The sequence below is a fragment of the Vespa mandarinia genome, chromosome 1 (assembly GCF_050613455.1).
Source record: "Vespa mandarinia isolate Hongniang chromosome 1, ASM5061345v1, whole genome shotgun sequence".
Taxonomy (NCBI): Eukaryota; Metazoa; Arthropoda; class Insecta; order Hymenoptera; family Vespidae; genus Vespa; species Vespa mandarinia.
The window spans coordinates 17,473,611-17,482,500 of NC_140810.1; the positions used below are offsets into that span (position 1 = coordinate 17,473,611).

An 8,890-nucleotide genomic window follows, 5' to 3' on the forward strand; every position below is an offset into this window, starting at 1 on the left:
GAAAGCTGAAGCGTACTTTTGTTTCTTTGTCTTTTTCTTTTTTTTTTTCTTTTTTTTCTTTCTTTTTTTCGGCGGGGGGATGGGGGGAGGGGGCGGAGTACCTCAACTCGGAAGTGTCTGTCTACTTTACGATGTCTCGCGAACATTGACTGAAATAAGAACGAAAGTCTCTTGACAATCTCGTATTGGCATATTGATGTATGTGTCTGTGTGTGTGTGTGTATGTGTGTGTGTGTGTGTGTGTGCGTGATTGTCTCTGTGTATGTATATGTACATTATGTATCGATGACATAAGACTGATGATCGATCAACCGTAACTCGATCGATCGAACATCTCAAACTTCTCCCTTCGATATTGAAATTATTATTATATATGCAATTTTCTTTTTCTATTTCATTTTCACATACAAAAATTTTTGATCGATTAGTTCTACGTATTAATCTTCAATTAAGTTTTTAATTCATTAATTATTAATTTTTAATTCAATGAAAACCTCTTAATTGATTTTTTCTTTTTTTTTCTTTTTTTCTTTTAAGGACACAATTAAAAATTTATAAGTCACTTTGGAAGAAGAAAAAAATAAAATATATGTATATATCATATATACGATTGTGTGTGTGTATGTGTGTATAAGTAAGTAAGTAAGTAAAAGATAAAAATTAATATTTAAAAAAAATTAAATAATAAAAAAGATATATGTTTCTCGTTAATAAATCATTAAAATTTGTTTAAGATGACAACAGTGTACGTCGTAACTTCGAAAAGATATAATAGGATGTTGAAGCGGACCCATTCTATTGTTTAAAGGCATCATGAGTCAGAGCTTATTGACCACTCATGTGGGCGTATTCCTGTCTATAAGTATATACAAAGCAAAATGACTTTCTTCGATGAAAGAAAATATATTCATAGATTTATATATGTATAAAAATCGAATGCTATACTTCTTCGTCCTTCGATTTGAAACGATCGTTATTACCTTTTTTACCGTAGATCCCAACGATTCCAATAACACACATCCGGCTTAATAGAAGAAAGGAATTAAAATTAGAACGTTTCTTGTCACGAAACTTTGTCATTTTTATCCGTAAATAATTGTATATCATAATTGAGATTTTTTTTTTTATAGTTTTTCTCTTTTTCTTTCTCCTTCCTTTTAATTTACCATTGACATTTATAAGCTTTGCACGATACCAATTGATACTCTTATTTGATTCATTAAGATTATTCGAACTTTATATTTGAAAATATTAATTTTCTATTTTCTTTTTTTTTTCATTCATTCATTCATTCATTCATTCATTCATTCATTCATTCATTCATTCATTCATTCACTAAGAATTCATTTCACATATATATGTACATACATATACACACACACAAACACATACATTCATAGTGATAATTATTTTGTTCGGAAAAGGATTAATTGTAGGATTATTAAAATTAAAAAGAAATAATATTTTCATACTAGATACGTACAATGTTGATAAAATATATTTTGTTAACATAAAAATTCTCTCGGTCATCATTATTTCAATTATTTAGAAATGTCGTAGAATAATAGATTATTAAATTTGTTAGAATTTTTCTTTTAGGATTTATGAGATCTATGAATTAAAGTGGAAGTGCGAATCAATGGAGAATAAGAGAATACGATGTTGTTCTGAATGTCTCTCCACTCCCCACTCTGATAGAGAATCCAGAGTTATATACCTGGTGGAGGCAACTTTCAGCGGGTCGCACTATATAAGAGAATGACGAGCCGACCGCCCATGATAAAAGCTCGTGTGTGTTGTCAATCCTGTGTACGTGCTCATTGTTAAACTTTCCCTCTCTACCTTCGTGTCTTGTCGACAGGTAAGTGAGGTTCAACAAAAATTTTAGTTCTTTCTTAGTTCAAAAAGAAATTTCTTTCTCTTCTTTTCTTTTTTCTTCCTTTTCCTCTTTCTTCTCCTCTTTTTTCTTTCTTCTCTTTGCACAGAAGAAAAAGCAAGCGACATGGCGACATAAAAAAAAAAAAAGAAAAAAGAAAAGTAAAAGCAAAAGCAAAAGCAAAAGCAAAAGCAAAAGCAAAAGCAAAAGTAAAAGTAAAAACAAAGGCAAAAGAGAAAAATATAAAGGCAAATCTTTCCTGTCGAATTTCTTCGAATTCGTGCGATTACGATCCAAGGAACAGTGAAGTGTCTTCTTCTCATAGTTTTAATCACAAATGATTTTTCCAAAAAAAAAAAAAGAAAAAAAAAAAGAAAAGAAAAAGAAAAGAAAAATACGATATTATCGATATTAATATTCATGACAGTGTGAAATCTACGGTGTTACTTTCGAAATATGCACTTTGTGTACTAGATAAGTTAATATGAATATCTACGTATTGATTGATCGCATATTAATTGTTGTTTCTTTTCTCGAAGATTATAAAAAATAAATAGAAAGAAAAGATTAAAAAAGAACAAAGAAAAAAAAAAGAAACAAAATTTTAATATCGCGAACGACACGCGTGATTTTACTTATACGCATAATGAGAGAGAAAGAGAGAGAGAGAGAGAGAGAGAGAGAGAGAGAGAGGCAAAGATCGAGGTATGATATTAGGGCAACGTCCGACACGATTATAACACATAATTAAACTCGTTCGTGTATCATGAAATGAACGATACCTTTTTGTCGGCGTTGGAAAATGTATAAAATTAGTTTGGTCACGCACGGTGTGTCAAGAGTTATGACACGTGCCACTCGGAAATCTATGTGTGAAAACCGGTCGCAAATCTTACGATTACGAATCAGGAACGAATTTGCAATCGTGAATAAAACTGGCTGATAAATCGAAAGATTTATTTGCAATATACGTATATATAAATAACTTTGACATCTCGAGTAATTTCTCTTTATCTATCATATATAAATTATTAATTTTTATTATATAATTAAATTATTACTATTACTTCGATTAGTACTTTCTCTCTCTTTCTCTCGCCCTCTCTCTCTCTCTCTCTCTCTCTCTCTCTCTTTTCAATTTTTTTTTCTTTTTTTTTTGTTCTTTATCACGATTAAAATACAACTCATTATAATTACAACTTTTATTATATTTTTTTTCATTCTTCTTTTTTCTATTCTTTTATGTTACTTTTGTTTTTATTGATACATCGAATGGAAAGTTTATTTGTAATAATATTCGATTTTTCTCTCTCTCTCTCTCTCTTTTTCTTTCTCTTTTTCTTTGTGAGAAAAATATTAATTATCTCGTCAAATATAAATTGACGATATTTCTATTCAATTAAAAATTCTATACAATTTCTGTCTTCCTGTCGTTAGAGAATTCACGTAGAATTGTGAACGTCTGAAAGAAAAGAAAAGAAAAGAAAAAAAAAAAAAAGAAAAAAAAATGTCGCTATAGCAATAAAGTGTGCTCCAGATTTCCTTAAGAGCGTGTCCAGAACCAGTCGAGTGGTTGGTTGGTTGGTTGGTTGGTTGGTTGGTTGGTTGGTTGGCCGGTTACGTGTTCCTGCACGCGGATTATATTATATAGCCGCGTTCTCCGCATTTATACTTGCGGGACAACTATCTCTTTTTATATTATGCAATTGCTTTCTTCGACCGGCGAACATTTTTAAAAGAAGCCAGCGTATTTAATATATCCCGCCTATTTTCGTTTCTTCTGCAAAATTTCTAAAATTTCTATTTTTATTATCATCCATTAATTATCTTAAATTTACAATTAAAAACGTACGTTCAGTTGCTTAGATGTGAATGAATTAAAAAAAAAAAAGAGGAAAAGAAAAACACACAAAAAAAAAAAAAACAAAACAAAACAAAACAAAACAAAAAAGAAAAAAAAAAGGAAGAGGATAACAAAAAATTATTCGTACGTTTCACATCTTTTCCTATTTTCTTCGTTTCGCATCTGTCATTTTTCAAATTTTTATCATCGAGGAAAATATTTATATATTATATCATGATATGTTAACGTGTAAATGATTATGAAAGTGGTTAAAATAAGAAAAAAAAAAAAAAAAAAAGAGAAAAGAAGAAAAAGAAAAGAAGAAAAATAAACAAATAAAAAACATGTTTTTATTTTATAAAAAAAAAAAAAAAAAAGAAAAAAAAAAGAAAAGAAAAAAGGAAATAAAGAACGCAAAATATTCTTATTACTTTTCATAATTACTAACTCGTAATGTCCAATGTTCAATATTAAATTGTGATTAGGATTAATTTAATGGGAAAGATGTATCAGATAAATGAATAACTCAAGTATTCTAATCGCGTTCCAAGTGACAGTGATACTTGACCCGTACGATACTTCATCGCATTACGATCGGACTTACGCAATTCAATGCTTTATTCTCCAACAAGCCGCAGGAATGAGACCATATGCAATTGGAGAAATGTCTATCACGTTGCATTTCAGATCTCGATAATGATTCTGAATTAATTCTAACTCGAACAGATGAAAAATATCGATTAGCGATTTACGTAGAACGAACACGTAATATCAGATTATTATTTTATTGCAATTATGTGAAAACAGGAAGAATTGTTTCTTTTCTCTTTTTATTTGTTTTGTTTGTCTTTCTCTTTCTTTCTTTCTTTCTTTCTTTTGTTTCTTCTTTTCTTTTTCTTTTTCTTTTTCTTTTTTTTTTTTTCTTTTTTTTCTTTTAACGCGATCGACTCTATTCACCAATCAATTTGAAAGTTTCAAATCGATCTGATCTGTCTCATTGCGTTATCGGAGAAATCTCGTCGAATTATATGAAACGGAAGGAGATATTTAAATCTATTTCGCTTTAAATAATATTCACTGTGGTATGTTAATTACAGATAAAACCAGCTGCAACGTAATAAAAAGAAAAAAGAAAAAAGAAAAAAAGAAAAAAATAAATGAATGATAATTATCGTTTCAATAGAATTTACATATACGCGTCTGTTATGTATATACGTAGAATCTTTTATTAAGGAAATCAATATCTACGTTCGAATATTTATCTGCATAAACTAGAATTTTCGTCGATCGAAAACTAGTTCAATATATATATACATATATATATATATATATATGTCGAACTAATAATGTATTAACTTTCTACAAGATAATTCCGAGCACAGTATCTTTATCGTAATCGATTTATACCTTTTTCTTTCTTTTCTCTCTCTCTCTCTCTCTCCCTCTCTCTCTCTTTCTTTTTTTTTCTTTTTTCTTCTTTCTTCTTTTTACATCTTACGCTTGATCGCGCCCACGCAAATATTTCGTGCTTTCGTACGATTTATTTATGTAATATTCACGATCGAATTTATGATTTTCCTTTGTTTTTAAAAAAAAAGTCAATTAAAAGAGCAAATAGAGCGTATATAATTATTTGAGTCAAAAAAGAAAAAAAAAAAAAAAAACAAAAAACAAAAAATGGGAAAAACAAAAATTAAATAATACGAGCCACGTATAAAATTTTCTATCGATCATTTGAAATATTATCGATAAATTTCATCTATCACTTTTATTATAATCATCTATCATCAAATTAATATTGTATCAAATTAATTTTCATCTATCTCTTTCGTTGTATAATCATATCAACATCGTATTAAAACTTCTACTAAATAATTTTCATTCATTCATAATATATTAATACTAAATAATTTTCATCCAATTTATTATAATCATTTAATTTCTAATCAAAACTATATCGAATAATTAAGATCTATTCTTTCATTATAATTTATAATCGTATCAAATAATTTTTATCCATTCTATTATCCCAATTATCTACTTTATAGATATACATTAAATCTATTATCTTAATAAGATATATATATATATATATCTTATTCTTATTTTTTATCTAAATGCAATAGATAAACGTGGACTTACCGAATGGTAGCAAAATTAAATTCGAAGAGAAGAGTGACAAATGTGAGAACGATTTTTCTTTCTTGACGGATGCACGAAATTGAAAAAATTGGAATGAAAGAATGAAAAGAAGAAGAAAGAAAGAAAGAAAGAAAGAAATGAAATAAAGTGAAGAGAAAAGGAATCATGTCGGAACGATCGAATTCCATGTGACATTCGAAGTAGAACCAAAAAGTCGATGTCCTTTCCAAGCGTTACGAACGTAACTTCGATATCTTTCACGATCGATCCTTTTATATATATATATACTATATAACATACAACGAATAAGTCGACTTGAAGATATCCGATACAGACACGTTTGTTTCTTTCTCGTTCTTTTTTCTCTTTGTCGAGCTGATTTTTATACGCAGTCCCCTCTCACTTTCACTCGATCGAGTCTCGAGCCACCAACCAACCACTATTCTTAACAATCAACTTCAACCATCACCTTTTATAATGTTTCAAATGCAAACAGGGCAGGGCCAATGGAAATTTTTAATTTCGATCATCTCGATCAAATTAGAAATGAAAAAGATCATAATTCATATTAACACCTATCGTCGTAATCATTAAAAATTTCAATCATTTCATATATAATTTTTCAACGAAAACTCAATCAATCGTCTGTTAAATATATCGATCATCCTAATGTTATCGAAAAAAATCGTGATAATTGTAACATCGATTATGAAAATCATTAAAAGTGTCGATCGTTTCATTTGTAATTTTTCAATGAAAACTCGATCGAAACGATCGATCGATCAATCCATAAATAAAAATATCGTGACCATTTTATAACTAATCGTCAAAATCGTTAAAAAATTTCGATCATTTTTTATATGATTTTTCTTAGAAAATTCAATCGGTCATCTTAAATATATCGATCAAAATGTAAAAGTGAAAATCATGATCATCGATCGTCAAAGTCACGGATAAATTATAGTAATTGCGAGAAATTATTTGGAAAGTAAGTAGTCTCCTATAAAAAAAAAAATATATATACATATATATACTCTTTCATAAATTGATTGGATACATCAACGATTTCTCGTTACTTTATTTATAACGTTATTAACTTGGACCTTCTAAAGGAATTGGTTTACGTAAGAACGCATTAATTATTATACGAAAAATGATAAAAATATTTGACTCTTGACCTTTTCCAGTCCACGTACAGAGAAAGATTCTTATGTAACGAGTCATAACTTTTAGGTTGCACTTTCAATTCTACGCTAAGAACAGGTGTACAAAGAGGATATGAGCATTTTGATTAGGTTAACACGAGTCTAATTAATTGACGATTAGAACGATATCATTGAACTAAAAATTATTATCATGATCGTTATCATCATGATCGTGCAAATGTAATATATAATAATTAAAAAAAAAAAAAAAAAAATAATAATAATAACAACAAAAGAGAACTAAGAAAAATAAATAAGGATTCATTCGATCAAATGAGTTTCATGATTGGATTTGCATTCACTTTATCATCATCATCATCATCATCATCATCATCATTTGAATACAATATAGAATGAGTATTAGAAGGAATAACAAAAGAGAAGTTTAATAGAGTTAAATAGAGTCTAAGACGAATAGATAGAAAGTTGAAAAAATAATAACAATGAATTGAAACACGTGTTTTTCTAAACGCTAATATTAATGTTAGTGTTGAAGGATGAATGGAAGATGATAAAAATTAAGTTCCTTTTCAGTACCAATTACAATTAGATTGTAAATAAATTAGATTCTATTTATCATTATTATTATCATATAATATCTCATCATCATGATCATTTCAAATGTAATTTAAAAAAATATATATATATATTTATATATATATCTATATAGATCAGTCAAATCGGAAAGATTCATTCGATCAAATGAGTTTCGTCTCACATAAAGAATCTTTAACGAATCGTGAAATCAAGCACTTGTCCGAGTTTTGCATGCTTAGAAAGTGGTAACACGCTTTCCACGCAGCACATTGCCAAGCAAACCATAAATGGAGCTGGTAAAATGAATAATAGGCTATGTTTAACTGTCAAAAAAAGATTCATGTTAGATTTGAAATATGAACTTTTTCAATTGAACGTGACAATATTCTGATCGTTTCTCCATACAAATGTGTCTTTTCGTAGACTCGAATTAATTGATTTTTTTTTATCCTTTTTTTTTTGTTTTCTTTTTTTCTTTTTTCTTTTTTTCTTTTTTTAAATATTAAAATCGTCGATTTGTTCTTTTTAAGAATATTCGTATTGTTGTTACATTTACAATATTGATCGAAAGGAAACTGGAACGTGGAAGTTCAAATAGATACACTTTCGATTGAACGAGACAATATTTCCATCATTTTTTTTTTCTTTTCCTATACAAACGTATCTTCGTGTTTGTCTACTCAAATCAATTGATTTTTGTTTAACAAACAAATCGTTGATTTGTTTGCCTTCGTAAATATTCTTACTTACTTATATCAAACATTTTTATGATCCATCATAAATGATCCCTCACGCGAGACAAGTATGTTTTCTCTTCGCCTAAAACAAATGAATTCTAATGTATATTTGTGTGTATGTGTGTGTGTGTTTCTTTTTTTTATCTTTTTGCATTTAGCTTTCCAGTTTATTTCCATAAACGGAGAAAACGTTCGTTCATCGACATGTAAAAGGATCATGAATGAAGAGAAAAGTAGAGAAAAATAAAAAGGAAAGAGGAATAAAAGAGAGAGAGAGAGAGGGAGAGAGATAAAAAGATGTAGAAAGAGATGATAGAAAGTGGTGTTTTAGATAGCGCCAATTGGCCGAAATAAAGCACTTTGCCATTGGCTTTCTAAAAGTTTTACTCGACTCTTGTACTTTCGCTTTGACGAACATAAGCTTAGAAATCATGCAAATACAATGTATAAATGACGTTAATAAGCCATCGTAATTTCGTATAATTGAGTGAACTTCGATGGTCAAGGTTACTTTCACTCGAGTATATATATAAATATATAATACGTGAAT

At 28.6% G+C, this 8,890-nt stretch overlaps 1 protein-coding gene across 1 annotated transcript in view; it reads left to right on the forward strand.

Annotated features, from left to right (window-relative positions):
- The first annotated feature begins 1,703 nt into the window (after positions 1 to 1,703).
- The window catches only part of LOC118443802 (uncharacterized), a 9,703-nt gene continuing 2,516 nt past the window's right edge, over positions 1,704 to 8,890 (forward strand). Inside the window, exon 1 of the mRNA XM_035871284.2 lies at positions 1,704 to 1,861. The gene's annotated coding sequence lies outside the window, so the exon portion shown is untranslated. The remainder of the gene's footprint in view (positions 1,862 to 8,890) is intronic.